This window comes from Etheostoma spectabile, chromosome 9, assembly GCF_008692095.1.
Source record: "Etheostoma spectabile isolate EspeVRDwgs_2016 chromosome 9, UIUC_Espe_1.0, whole genome shotgun sequence".
In the NCBI taxonomy this organism is placed as follows: domain Eukaryota; kingdom Metazoa; phylum Chordata; class Actinopteri; order Perciformes; family Percidae; genus Etheostoma; species Etheostoma spectabile.
In genome coordinates, this window is record NC_045741.1 from 13535481 (window position 1) to 13550369 (window position 14889).

Sequence of the window (14889 nt, forward strand, 5' to 3'; positions counted from 1 at the left end):
ATGTCAAAGTGTCCTTGGGCAAGACACTGAACCCCGAGTTGCCCCTAATGCTGCGCCATCAGTGTGTAAATGTGTGCGAGTGTTTATCTGATGAGCAGGTGGCCGCCTCAGCCACAGTGTGTGAATGGTTCCTGTATGATGTAAAAGAGCTTCGAGTAGTTGTTAAGACTAGAAAAGCGCCACATAAACACAGCCCATGGCTCACACAGCTGTGTCACGGGGCTGTTCAGGGGTTCAACAGGGTCAGACTTATACCAATATTATAGATATTCTTTGTGCCAATCAAGGCTAAACATGTCTACCTCTCTGTACTCAACACAAAGATGCAAATGAATAAAAATTCTCCATGGGAACGTGGTCGCTCTTTGCGCATTTGGTGAAACGTTACACATTAACATGTACATCTTCTCAGACATTACTCCACTTCCCTAGAGAGTTAATCAATGTTGTGTTGGAAAATAAGCAAGCCTTCTATGTGTGTTGGTAATCTGGAGTTCATGGGAAATTATAAAATCTATTGTTTTTAGCAGAAGGAAAAGTCACACTCTCCAAAAAATAAATGACACTTCTGTTAATGTCGGCTCAATCCCATGTAAGTGAGCACACAATGTGAAAATAAGGTTTCAAAACAGCCTCATCACTAGAGCTATCATTAACTTTTTAGCAAACTTAGCTCAGTGAATTCCCATAACCTATGTTTTACATCTGCCTGCTTTTACAAATAAACTACCAGTGACTTCTGAAGAGATTTCCATGTTGCAGTAAATCGGTCATCTGTGCTGTAAGACTGTGCTGTGAAGCATAATGTAGAAAAACGACAATACTACCTTCTTCTGAGTTCATATGTTATGCTTTGTCAATGCCTGTTCTCATGTTCTGGAAGTTTTCTGTTAGAAATGTGTATGCATAACGCGTGTGTGCGTTACTCCACAAATACTGTCCCCCTGTTAATTAAACTTTGTCAGACTCCTGCAGCTTAAAAAAAATGTTTTACTGGCAAATACACAAAGTTTGTGACATTTGTTGCACATAATCCACTGGAACTCGCACTTACTGACCAAAGAGGTTGCAGGAAAGCTTTTCAAGCCTGTAAGCTTGATCAAAATTGGATAAAAGCATGCATGTTTGTTATGGTCAAACCATACACATCTTTACGTTTTTGATCCTCAAAAAAAGCCTTTGCTGTAGGCCTACCTCTGTTGTTCTGCCCAAAGCAAGATTGCAAATCTCTCTTAGTCCTCCAGAACAACACGTGTTTTCAGATCTGACGCTTCTATCAACACCAGTGCCTTCCAAAACCGTTACAAATCATTGATGGAAACATAGCAGAAGTAATCTGTTTCATGATGTGACAAAGCTATGGTTTACTTTCGTTAATCAGTTTGGGCACAAAAAACACTTGGTGAGGGGGGTCAGAGAAAAATCATGGTTTGGGTTAGTAGAGCTTCATCATCATGGTTACATTATTCAAGGGGTTAGGTCATGGTTATCATGTCTGGCTATCACCAGACCAAGCCAAACTCAATAGATTTGAGATTTAACATTGGTCTGGAGAGTCTACTCTGCACAAAAGGCGTGACCAACGGGCATACGGTGGCTCGAGAAAGTTTACACACCCATGCTAAAGTTGATTAAAAAGAGGAATGAAAAACATCTTTTGGAAATTGATCTTAATGCCTTTATTACAAAAATTTAGGAAAGTCCAACCTTTTAAGGGCATCAATTTTCATGGGAATGAATAATGTATTGTAAATAAATAAATGTTCTTCTTTAAAATACAGGGGTCATAAGTATACACACCCCTATGTTAAATTCCCATAGAGGCAGGAAGATTTCTATTTTTAAACATCAGTTATGTCATGGATCCATCCTGATAAAGTTCCCTTGGCCTTTGGAATTAATATAGCCCCGCATAATCACGTACCGTTCTCAACACCTAGAGATAGGCATGGGGAACTTTCCATAAGATCATCTCTCAATGCAAATCAAACCAGCTATTAGGCTAACTGAAATAAAACCAAAGATGTTTTTCATTCACCTTTTTGATCAACTTTAGCATGGGTGTGTAAACAATCAACAATACTTTAAGGTGCATTGGCGCACTATAGAAACACACATGCACAGCAATTTATATATTGCCCTTAGTAACAGATTTCATTTAAAAACACATTTGGCAACTTTATCAGCCTTTTCTAATTATCTCAACAAATGTCATAATACATTCACCAAACATCAATATGAACAGCAATCTTCCTACAGCAGTATAACAGTAACAATGACTGTCAGATTAATAATGATAAAAAATGATGTGCCCAACTTAAAGTAACAACAGTACTTAAATGAACAACAATGCACAGGTTGTATTTCAATGATAATAGAGTAAAACCACTGCTGACTGAACAGAATAGGCTAACCAGGATTAATAAATCCTGGTTAGGATTAATAAATCCTGGTTAGCCTGGTCAGGAGCAGGCTGGCTGTAAAGAATAAATCTCCATGGTAACTTAGGTGCCTCTGGTTTTGTGAAACTGATTCAAGGCTAAATTAAGCCAGGATAATTGGGAAATCCCGACTCAATCCCTTATCTTGGTTTTGTGAAATAGCTCTCAGGTTTCCAGACCGAGCTGCAGGGCGAAATCAAATCTCCGGCAGAATGGGCGGGGTTTACCCAGTCCAGGACCCTAGTTTTTTAGGTAGATGCTAGAATGTAGTTATTGTAACTCAAACCAAACAATGTCGTTTAACCTAACCCTAACCTTATAGCTAGTTAGCTGTTAACTTAAGTGTTGACACTTGCACAGTATGACCGTTTTGTTCGGTTACTAGGGTCATTGAAATGCTGTTCTAGGACCGCAGTTCTGAAACTGCAAGTTCCTTTATTGCTGGAACATAGAATAGCCTTTGCTCCTGATGGACAAGTCATGATTCCTAGTCACCCGGAGGCTGCGTCACTATAACCGAAACGTGTTGGTTTGGGGGATTTGCTTGAAATCGCTGAAGCTGTAGTTTCTCTGAGGATGACAGTCTCAATTATTCTTCAATTCTATTTCTACTAAAGAGCTTTAGTCATGTAATCAATTTCTATTTCAATCCAAGCACAGGAGTTATAAGCTATTTCAGTCCAACAGAATGGAAAGATTTCAGAAACACAGAGAGAAAATATTATGGTTTACTTTGTACATTTCTATCGTCATTTATCAGTCTTGAGTTGAATTTAGACAAACTGTGACCAACTGTGTAACAATATTTTTTTTACATCATAACATAGGAGAGCTCATTATTTATTTATCTATTTGACAGGGAACATGGAGAGTCAGAATCTCCCAGAGTTAGTTGATTGCTAAATTTGATCAGCAGTCCCTAAGCAGGAAAATCCAAAAAATAACTGTGGCATTAAATGTTATAATACAGACAAGAGGACAGAGAATAAACATTGCATCAGGCAAAATATAAAAGCACTTTCCAATTATTATGGCACTCCTTTTTACCTCACACAGAGTATTGGATTTGATCTCAATTTTAGGAATCCTTTGTCTCTCTGCTACCACAAAGCAAGTGACCGCAAGAGCAGGTTTCTTTGGAAATGAGGATTTGGTAAAAATGCAGCAGCCTATTAACAACAAATGTTATTTACCTGTTTTTGGCAGTTGTGCTGTTGACCCTTTCAACCTATGTTGTCAAATCAAGTGTGTTTTCATGTGTTACAGAAAGGTTATTTTAGGCTTCCCATTACCATGAAATGAGATGGTAAGATGTTACAAGGAGGAGAGGCCAATTATTAAATTCTTTCTCTATTTTTCTGCCAAATACAGGATGATTTTCTTTGTACATGTGTGTGTATAACAGTGCAACATGATGCTCTGTTGCCTGTAATTTCTGTTATTGCTTCTTTCTATCTTAAGTTACTGTTAATAGCAATAATATTTTCAGGAATACCTACATGTCTGTGGGTATACAACCATGTTACTTACTTTAAAGTGACAACTTTAAAGTAAGTAACTTTAAATGTGTCAACCAAAATAACCCAGAGCCAAGTAGTATTGAAACCAAATCCAATCAAACTATATCTGCATTTGATCCTTTATACCCAGATCTAAAAAAACACTTTTTGTATTGTTTTGCCCTCAGCCAATCACCGTAATTATTCTTCAATTTAATGCAAGGTGCGATTGGCTCTGCACACTGCAGCAGCTACAACCCATGCAGTCTGTGGAGTGATGAAGACGAGTGTAGTGTATTTGATGAAGTTGGACAGTTTTTTAATAAATAGTTTCAAACTTAAAACATTTTTTAAATGTACAGTATTTGTGTAAAAATCATTTGAATGGCCAGGAGTGGTGGTGGGATTTTACACAACTGAATGCTTACATTCACATGATGGGTAATGGTTATTAAATGAAGTAGAAAAAAAGGTATTAAATTAAATACTATATTGTTATCCTAATCACTTTAAGTGTACTGGTATCGTAATCTTTTAAACAATTTCTAGCCATAGTCAGAAACTCCTATTCATAGGAGGTATTAGTCCTAAAAAGTCTATTGGGTAGGTGCCCTTTACCATCTGCTATTAGTAACTTAATTAAGTCTTTGACACTCTAAATTTCCTGGGGGAGGACCCCCAGACCCCCCCTTTAATATGTGTACCCCTAAAGGCCCATTCTGAGCCAGGAAAAACCCTGCACACACACACACACACACACACACACACACACACACACACACACACACACACACACAGACAGATAAGATATGCAGCACCATATCTAATGTGAGGACACTCATCTGTCATACTGCTATGAATAAAGTAGTAGGGTGAATAAATATGTTCACAGGAGATAAACATGTATCTGCCGGGATGTAAAGAGCACCTTCATGTGATAACAAATTGAGATGAAATGAAAACATTTAGGTTTATTCAAATTCCAAAGCTGAGCAGGAATTTATTTGTAACTATAGAGAGAAGAAAATGATTATGTTGAATTGAAAAGGGAACACAAGTGACAATGAAGTGATGCTTCTGAATGCAAATCAGTTCACTCTCCACCGCTGCATCCCAGTGGATTGACTAAAACATTTAGACATCCCTATATTGAGAAAACTAAATTATCTCTAAATCATAATATGCAACACAGATCTTGAGGCTATATGGACTCTGCTACAGTGATTAAAATAATACCACTACTATGACACAGCCAATATTTCTTTATGATGCTTTCACACTGATTTCATTTCGTATACTTCACATACTTCACATGCATACATTCACATACATTCACATACCTCCATATGGATGAGAGATGATGCCACTGGGGGTGACCAATCATATTTGTTTAAGCAATGACATGGTGCAGTTGGTACTTCTAATTGGATTCATAGACTCGCTGTTTTTTGTGGATGTCCCATTTGACCCCACAAATCCCAAAAGGTCTGTTTGTTTTGTGTTTAATTAATGATGTGTATGACACGTGTGTATGTTACGGTGAGGATGGGACATTGACAATGTGTGCGTACGCACTTGTGTGAAATGTAAGCAATTGGGAAGGGCTGCTGAGTGTGTGTTTATTGTGTATGTGTGGTGGTTTGGGATTTACTTCTTAAAGGAACACAGCCGTGCTTAGGAAGCATAGCCATCTGGTAGACAGAGAGGGGTACTGAGACACATGCACACAGAAAACACACAAGGCTTTACACATGCAAACAGGTACACACACACACACACACACACACACACACACACACACACCAATATCAGCATGTAATAAATAATTCAAATACACAGAAAAAAGCAGAAATGTCCTTCTCTTCTGTATCAGGCAGTCGCACACACAACACACATAACACCAGCCTCTAATACAATACAATAACTCTTAACTGTTTTCTTACCAGTCACTGCAGATTTACTTTCAAAGTTTATGACACTTCCACTAGATGCTGCCTTAATTATCTAAAATAAAATCAACATGTGTTGACTCAGGTAAGGATTAAAGTCCATGTCTGCCAGGAAAAATTGAAGGTTTCTATGCAATCCGTTAACCTGTTTCTGTATTACAAGACCACTTCAGACATTAAAGGTCCCATGACACAGTGCTCTTAGGATGCTTTTATATAGTCCCCTAAGACCACATATGATGTCTCTTTCCCAAAATTCAGCCTTGGTGCAGAATTACAGCCACTAGAGCCAGTACCACAATGAGCTTTCCTTAGGACGTGCCATTTCTGAATCTGTAGCTTTGAGGAGGAGGGGTGATGGGGGGGGCAAGGTGAAGGCTGGGGGTGTGGCCTTGACCAACAGCCACTTTGCTCGTTTGAAAGCCATGATGTCTCTCTCTCATGGGTGGGCCAAATTCTCTGGGCGGGCCAAGCAGAGAAAGGGGAGGTAACCTTGCCCTTTATTCCAGATGGGCCCATCTGAGCTTTCATTTTCTCAAAGGCAGAGCAGGATACCCAAGGCTCGGTTTACACCTATCGCCATTTCTTTCTTTTTCATGCCATGGGCCCTTTAAGACAAACATCTTCTGTTTTGTTGCTGTTACCCCCACACACTGGCACACACAAACAACTTTAACCCGTTGTTAATTTGCGCAGCAGTTAAGATTAGTTTGCATCACAGCAAACTTGCAAGTGCTGTGTTTATCCAGGATTACAGTATTTTCAATTGACATGTGTCAGTGGGCGCAACTGAAGCCACGTGCAAAACTCTAACTACAGTCTGCACAGCAGCAGTTCATGTGGACCAAACTCTAGTTAGTTTTCAGAACAGAGCAGATTTAGTTTGGTGCCTATCAAACACTGCTGATTGCAATTTTAGCTGAAAGCCTAAGCATGTGTCTTGTTTTAGACCAGTTAGTGAACTTATATGGTATTTATATTGAGAAAGCTCAGGAAGCCTTTTTTGAATACAAACACCAAATACTGTAAGAATTATGTAAACAATTATGCTGATTTTAATTTTTCTTGTTTATCTTACGTAAAAATGTGTATATTGCATAACATCTATATCTTTTCTGAAAGAAACTATTGAGTAGTGTAAAGTAATTTCAATTGTTTAAAAGACTTTCTCATCTGCAAAGATGAGAAAGTTAGTATTTTGTGTATTGGTATTTGACGCTGGGGTTTTTACTCTCAGTGTGTTCTGAGTGAGAGTGTGTGTTATCTCAGTGAGGGCTTTGCATAGTGTTTTGCTGCACTGAGCCTGTTTTGAGATGTGTGTTAAGAGTTGTGTTGCTTGGAATGAGTTTGCAGGTGATGGGAATGGTTTTGTTCAGATGACTGTAGGTATTGCAGACTGCAGTTTGAGTTTTGCACATGTGGCTTCAGTTGTGTCCTATTATTGTTTAGCAATCGAAAAGAAACTTTAAAACCATATTTCCCTCTGTGTTGTGTCGGAATACGAGACATTTTGACTGAGATAAAGGGCAAGAATTTCAAGGAATGGTCCCTTGTGTTGGTAGGCAGTAAGCAGAGGTAACAACCATGACCTTAGACAGCAAATATCTATCGTATCTCATCTTATTCAGTATTTCTCCTTTCAAATAAATAACACAACAAACCAGTCCATTGTAACACTGGAGATTTGGCTTTCGGCTGACCTTTATGGAACCTTTTTAACACCAGCAGGAGGACATAGCCTTGCTGTGTTCAAAAGTGAGGTAGTACTGGAAACAATGTTGATATATGAATAAAAGCCATTCTTTGTGGTGAGGACTTTCTCACATTCCACTTCTTCAAATGGCTAATTCATGCTTTTTGGTCTACTTGTTTTTAGTAGAGACGCCTCTCTTTTGAGTCGAAAGGAGCCAGTTGAGGTGGTTCGGGCATTTGGTAAGGATGCCTCCTTGGCGCCTTCCTAGGGAGGTTCCAGGCACGTCCAGCTGGGAGCAGGCCTCGGGGAAGACCCAGGACTAGGTGGAGAGATTACATCTCCAACCTGGTTTGGAAACGCCTGGGAAAGATGGATGGATGAGTGGAAGGATGGATGGATGGATAGGTGGAAGGATGGATCGATGGTCTGTTCCTTTGACGTCAGGTTAATAAGTGGTTAAATATTTCTAAATTTGTGTTATAAGGTCAGTTAATTTGGAATGGGCACAGTTTGTCATATTCATAGATTATTTACTCAGTGTCACTATTTGCACCCTCATACTTACATATGTTCAGGAACACAGACAGTATGGATGAAATCATTCTACACTACACTTTCCCTGATTCTCCCCTCATCCACTCACACACACACACACACACACACACACACACACAAACAATACATGTAGTTCACTTGTTTGGAAAGCTTCTGCTACTCACTTTGCTCATCTTGTGTACAACGAGCGAGGCCTGCTGAGAGGTTTTGCCTACATTCTGTGGTATCTCTCACTCCTTTTGCGAGTTTGTTAGTCCTCACAGTGTGATCATCCAGACATGACTCACCAGCATAGCACTGCGTCTGTACACACACGCACACACGCACACACGCACACATGCACACAGACACACACGCAAACGCACACAGAAAGATACATGAGCATACATATTATATAAGAAAATGTGGGGGCACAATTTTGTGCACGGTTCATTCATTTCCATGTGTGCTTGACTTCCCATATTTCACCCACATACTGTGGTTGCCATGCAGTGTTGTGCCCTGCATGAGCTCAAGAATGACTTCATTGACACCAAACTGAATTGATAATAAACTTCCCTTTATTCAACACAACTGAACTGTCATGTTTAGGTAGATTTGGTCAAGTTTGTACTACTACCAGTGGCAGAAGCTAAATGTTTCAACCATTTATCCATTATTTTACAATTTCAAGTGTAATGACATCCCAGCTTACTAACTATTTTAAACACGTTCAATCTCAATACATAGTGTTTATAACTGATTACATGTAGATGTACTGTATATTTTTAATTAAATAGTTTTTTTTACGGTTGTTGGCAACTACAGAAGTAACCCCTGTTTTCCAAATACCCCTGGCTGGGAATTACTGAAGTAGACACACACACACACACACACACACACACACACACACACACACACACACACACACACACACACACACACACACACACACACACACACACACACACACACACGCAGTTCAAAGAAGTATGTTCTGTTTCAGGGTCAGTCTTTGCTTAAATTGGTTTTCCTCCACATCTCTTTGTCTCCTGGAAACTCAGTCTAAATATGTGCTAGTTCCGTAGGCAGTCAAAGAGACTCTTTTGGAAGGACAAAAGAAAATGTACATTCATACAAACGCTTGTATACACAGACATATAATCAAGAGTTGACCTGTTTTTGTGTCATTCTGGTGCCAAAAACCTGCAATCAATAAGAAATAGAGGGTTAGGAAAAAAGAGAGCCTCCTGGAGGGAAACTGGGTAATTTCTTTCAATGAGTGGACAATGTATTGACAGGTCCAGGTGCACATAGCTACATAATGACAGTTCAGTAGAAAAGGCAAACAACCAGAATCCATACGTCAAATGATTTCTTTAAAGTGCCCATATTATGAAAATGAATCCCTTTTCTGGGATATGGGGTGTTATTTTGTGTCTCTGGGGCGTCCATACGCATACAAACAAAAAAAACTATCCATGCTATCTGTAGCTCGTTCTCAATGGCAAAACACTGCTACAACACACACTGTTTCAACATAACCTCCAAAAGAACTACTTCCATGTCCCTGTTGTGCAGGTATTCCACAAGTGACCCTCATTTAGAAGAAGTCTCCCAGCTAATCCCGCCTTGGACTGACCAAAGTTAGAAAAACAGTAGCTAGCTGATGTTATCATTATCTAGCTACTGCACATGTGCGACTCCCAACAAAGATAGTGTAGAAGTGAGATGTCTCACTCTGTAGCTAAAAAACAGAATCTGCAGCAATGTGCAGTACAACAAAAATATGGTGTTTTTTGAAAATGAAATCATGTAAACCTTTTCTGGTACAACCTCAAAATACAATTATGAACCTGAGAATGAGCATAATATGCGCGCTCAGTCCGTGGGGAGTTGGGTTGGGTATCAAAGTAGTGGATTGGTGGCTGGAGAGATGCTACATCATCTCCTGGGCACTGCCAAGTGCTCTTGAGCAAGGCCCTGTATCCCACCCCAACTGCTCAGGGCGCTGGTCCAGCACTGGCAGCCCACTCACTCGGACATCTTTCCATTTGTGCATGAATAGGACCTGAGCATGTGTGTATTTCAGGCCTGTGTGTAGTGATTACTAACAAAACAGAGTGTATATTGTAATTTCCCCACTGGGGATAAATAAACAGGATAAATTATAAATTATAAATTATCTCTCCCTGAAGCAAAGAGAAATTATTTTCTTCTTTCCAGTTTCAACAAGAAAAATAATTCGTCCAATATATGTCCATATAACACAGACTGACAGACACACTTCTGTAGAAACAAGCACATGTATGCACCCACACGCTTGCATAAGACTAGGTTCTCACACCAACATGCTTTAACTGAAATCACACACACACACACACACACACACACACCTGTGTGTAGGATCCATTAACTGCCCAGCCCAGGGAGATAAACTGCTGAAATATTTAGAGTATCATGTCTCAGTATGTATGTTGTATGTCCGTATATGTTTATCTCTGTCCTCTGTGGGACAAAGACACTGAGGGAACAGTGATGGAGTTCACTGTCTTTGTTGTTTTTATTTGCATGAGGTCCAGAGGAAAACGGTTGAATTGTTTGAGTTCATTAAACACATTGTATTGATTTCAAAAGCCAAGTAATTTGAGTTTTTTGGGGACATTCCAAGAAGAACACGGGTGTTCTTCTTGTGCGTAAGTTGCTTGAAAATCACCAAAACCAACAATCAATTCATCCATCTAACATCTATTATCGTTAGTTATTATAGTTCTTGGAGTATGTGAGTTCATTACAATAAACATGGCTGCCGCAGTTTTTCTGGACAGCTCTGAAATTGTATTTTCGATCTCTGGAGAGCAAAGCTTCACAGAACTTGTTGGGTTACACTATTTTGCTAGTTTGACAAGCTGAGTGTAATACACTACATTGGTCATATGACAATGGATTTTTATGGCATGGAAGCAAGAAGTATATCAGGCATATCAAGCAGGGGCTACAAAAGCAATAAATACTGATAGCTCAAATTAATTGATTGGTTTTATTTGATTTATGGGATCGGTTAGCTATAATAAAAGGCCAAAAGAAAATTTGACAGGAAAACTGGTTTGATCGTATCAGTGTCTTTGTCTTCCCCTGAGCCATGAAATGGAGGGTCGTGATTTCCTGTTAATCTAAAGGACAAAAGGCCTAACACATTCTTAGCCGCTTGGCAGAAAATCTCATAATCAACCAGAGTCTGCTTTGCAACACAGACACAACAGCTGTTTCCCCGGCTCAAAACACTGCCTGATACTTTTATTGCTGTTTCCGAGAATTTTGTTCTGAGACTCCTTTCAGACAGACACATCACACTAACATTATTCCGAGGAGACACAAAGACACTTTTCTCAGGCAGAGAAAAAGCACTGAGTCTTCACATTGTAACAATACAGTTTGCAATGCAAATAAACCTTGAGAGTTGAAAGATCCACAGTTACCCAAGATGGAGTGAAAATGCTGTGTTGAATTTTTATTTGTATAGAATGTCCAGAGAGCAATCACTGCAAACCCAAACCCCCTCGGCAGTATGTGACAGGGCTGTTAACAGAAGCACATAGCTCAGGGGTGGAGAACCTATCAATGGAAGGGGGATAAAAAGGCTGGACATGTGTGCTCTTGTTGTTCCATATACAGTATGTAAGGACTGATCTTGACTTGGAAGTGAGGATAATTTTTGGAAAGTGTGGTCACATTTTGGGTGAACATGAAAAATGTAAATGTGTACCGCATTTCCAAGCTGTGTGCTAATATCTGTCTCCTTCTGTAGAGTCAAATTTACCAAACAGACATGAGAGTTGTATTCATCTTCTCATCTCAACTCTCAGCGAGAGTATTTCCCAAAATGTCAAACTATTCCTTGGAAACTATTCTAACCAACTGTCAAACAGCCCTTTGAAGTCCTGAAGACTGCTAACGATGTCTAATAAACAAGGTGTACAAATTAATTTGCATTATGCCAATGATGTTTCTCACAAGCACAGTGAAACATGTTTGTCTGTGCATAAACCCACACACTGGATATGAACTCATGTATGAAGTATCAGCATCTTGTGTCTGAGTCCACCACAGAATTGAGCAAATTCGGCAAAAAGGCTACAAAAAAAGAAAAAAAAAGAAAAAAATAAATCCACTCAATAATTAGGGATGTGCCACAGCTACTGTGAAGAACAGTGACTCACTTGTTGTTCTTTGTTATTTCTGCCTGTTCAGTACAGACAAAAGAGGTACTTGTAGAGTGACCCTTAATAGCAACAATGACATGAGACATTTAGCTTTGTTTTAATTTACCTAAAGGGCATCGGCATGGCGATGATGAAGTAAGAAGAAGGTTATTGGAAACTCTCCGAGGTTCCTTGTGGGGACAGGAAGAAGGGGCTTACAGTTTTATGTGTGTGTGTTTGTGTGTGTGTGTGTGTGTGTGTGTATGTGTGTATGTGTGTGTGTGTGTGTGTGTGTGTGTGTCCCCCTCGATCCATTTCCCTGCATTTAGTCACATCGGACTGAAAACAAGCAGTCTGTTGTCAGTTTATATCTGTTGTGTCATACTTTGTAACTTTGTTTTGTAATGATTTTGCATAAGATGTAATACATTATTACATTATGGTTTTGGTGTCATAACGTGTCATATGTATTGACACATAAACTAAGACACGAACAACACACTTAAAGTGTGTTTTGTAGGTAACTTTTTAAATTTATTATTATTATTTTGGGCATTTTAGGCCTTTATTTGACAGGACAGCTGAAGACATGAAAGGGGAGAGAGAGAGGGAACAACACACAGCATAGGGCCGCAGGCCAGAGACCAACCCAGGCCCGCTGCATCGAGGCGTGAACCTCTACACATGGGCATCCACTCCACCAACGGAGCCATCCAGGCGCCCGTAGATAACTTTTTGTTCATTTGTCAACTATGTATGCTAAACCAAGGACACATGCACGGACACAAACATGAGTTCCAACACCTTTGACCATGGTAGAGAAATAGGATGTTTGTATTTGTGCTGTAGTACTTTAACATAAGTTAAGAATGTGTTCATCCTGAGGGAGATTGCTGTGCAGCAGTGGCAGTACAAAGTGGAAAGAGTGAAAATCTAAGATCTAAAATAAGATTAACATTAAGGTGCAAATCCTAAATAAATACATAGTATGTAATGTTGTATGGATCATAAAACATAACTAGGTTAAAAGTAAGGATCAGTCTACGTGTGTTGCATGTAGGTATGTACGTACAGTATCAAATCTGAAGCAAAAAAAGCTTGAAGTGAGACCTCACAAGGACACTGAACCAAACAATTATATTTTTATGTATAGAGTGGTTAAAAGAGTGCAAGGCCTTAAAATTCTTAAAGGTCTTGGACATTGAAATATGTATAGATATTGATGAAAACTTATCATTATTGCTTTTCTTCCTATTACGTCTCTCCACACTCAATGCATGAGGCATCTGTTTTAATGTGAAGCTACAGTAATGTTTGTCCTTATCTATTATGCTACAACACATTAGTGCAGTTAAATTTATTTTACAAATTATATCTAATGTGAGGTATAGAAACACGTTGCAAAAGCTGTTTAATCAATCCACTGCAAATATAGCTAATTTCAGTGTTTATGTTCTCAGAAATGCGTGTCTGCATCAATCTGCTGTCACTTGTAAACAGCACAGGCCCCATGACACTGTGATAGAAGTGTTGTTGGAGGAGGGGATGATGAGGAAGATTAAGATGTCCATCTGTTGCCGAACAGTCAGCTTGGATCAGCGTGCAGGACAACTGATTTGGTATGATGCTTGTGCATAAATGATTGGCAATAGGATATACATGTCTCTTAAATGGGAAAAACAGATCATTGATGAGCAAATTCAACCTTTGTATAAACACTAAGCAGGAAGAAGATGGGTAAATACTTTTGGGTCTGTGTTGTTTTAACAGACGGTCTAACCCTGACTTTCCTATGTAACAGAAGTAACTGACTGAATGAATCAATGATTAAGTGAGTTAACCTTCAGACTCTTGAGATGTATTGAATCTGAATTAAGACCTTCAGAAAAGCAATGATCAGATGAAGAAAGAAAACGAGACTAACAGCTAGAGAGAGTGACAGTTTGCTGCAGCGCAAGGATCTTGAATCCTTAAAAAAATTAAATTAAATTAAATCACATAAATGTTTTTGATATAATAACTGGCTTTTTGAGACCTACTGATTGATGAAGACGTGCAAAAAGAATTGCACTTGTAAAACCACTGAATGTTTTTCATGTTTTATGTAAATAGAATTTCCCGACCTACTGTATATCAAAAGACATGTTCACACTTTACTGAGTATGTTAGGTGCCTATATGAATATTGTAACTTTCTTGCTGTTATCATTAGGGTTGGGTTTGGATTTTTACGATTCCGATGCCGGTACTTTGAATACGATTCAGATTCCTAAACCGATTCTTGAAAAACTGTAAAGTGACATAAAAAAGGCTTTTTTAATAGTTTTTTTTGTTGAATTGAAGAATATTTAAATTTAACAATATATTAAAGTTTTAATGGACTCAAACATATGATAAGTAAACCTAAGTTACTTAAAACACAACTACAATAATTTAACAATAAATAACAGTTACACTTTTGACAAGTAACAACAAAATAAAAATTGCGTTTGTATCATAGACTGTATATTATAAATATTAACGGTCTATGGTTTGCATGCTAACCAGAGCCCAGAGGGAAAATATGGCATTT

General features: G+C 38.8%; 1 long non-coding RNA gene across 1 annotated transcript in view; it reads left to right on the top strand.

The window, feature by feature from the left end:
• LOC116694990 (uncharacterized) overlaps positions 1-13931 on the top strand; it is an 18823-nt gene extending 4892 nt beyond the window's left edge. Inside the window, exons 2-3 of the long non-coding RNA XR_004333329.1 lie at positions 3708-3711; positions 13779-13931. This is a non-coding gene — a long non-coding RNA (uncharacterized LOC116694990). The remainder of the gene's footprint in view (positions 1-3707; positions 3712-13778) is intronic.
• The last annotated feature ends 958 nt before the right edge of the window (positions 13932-14889 follow it).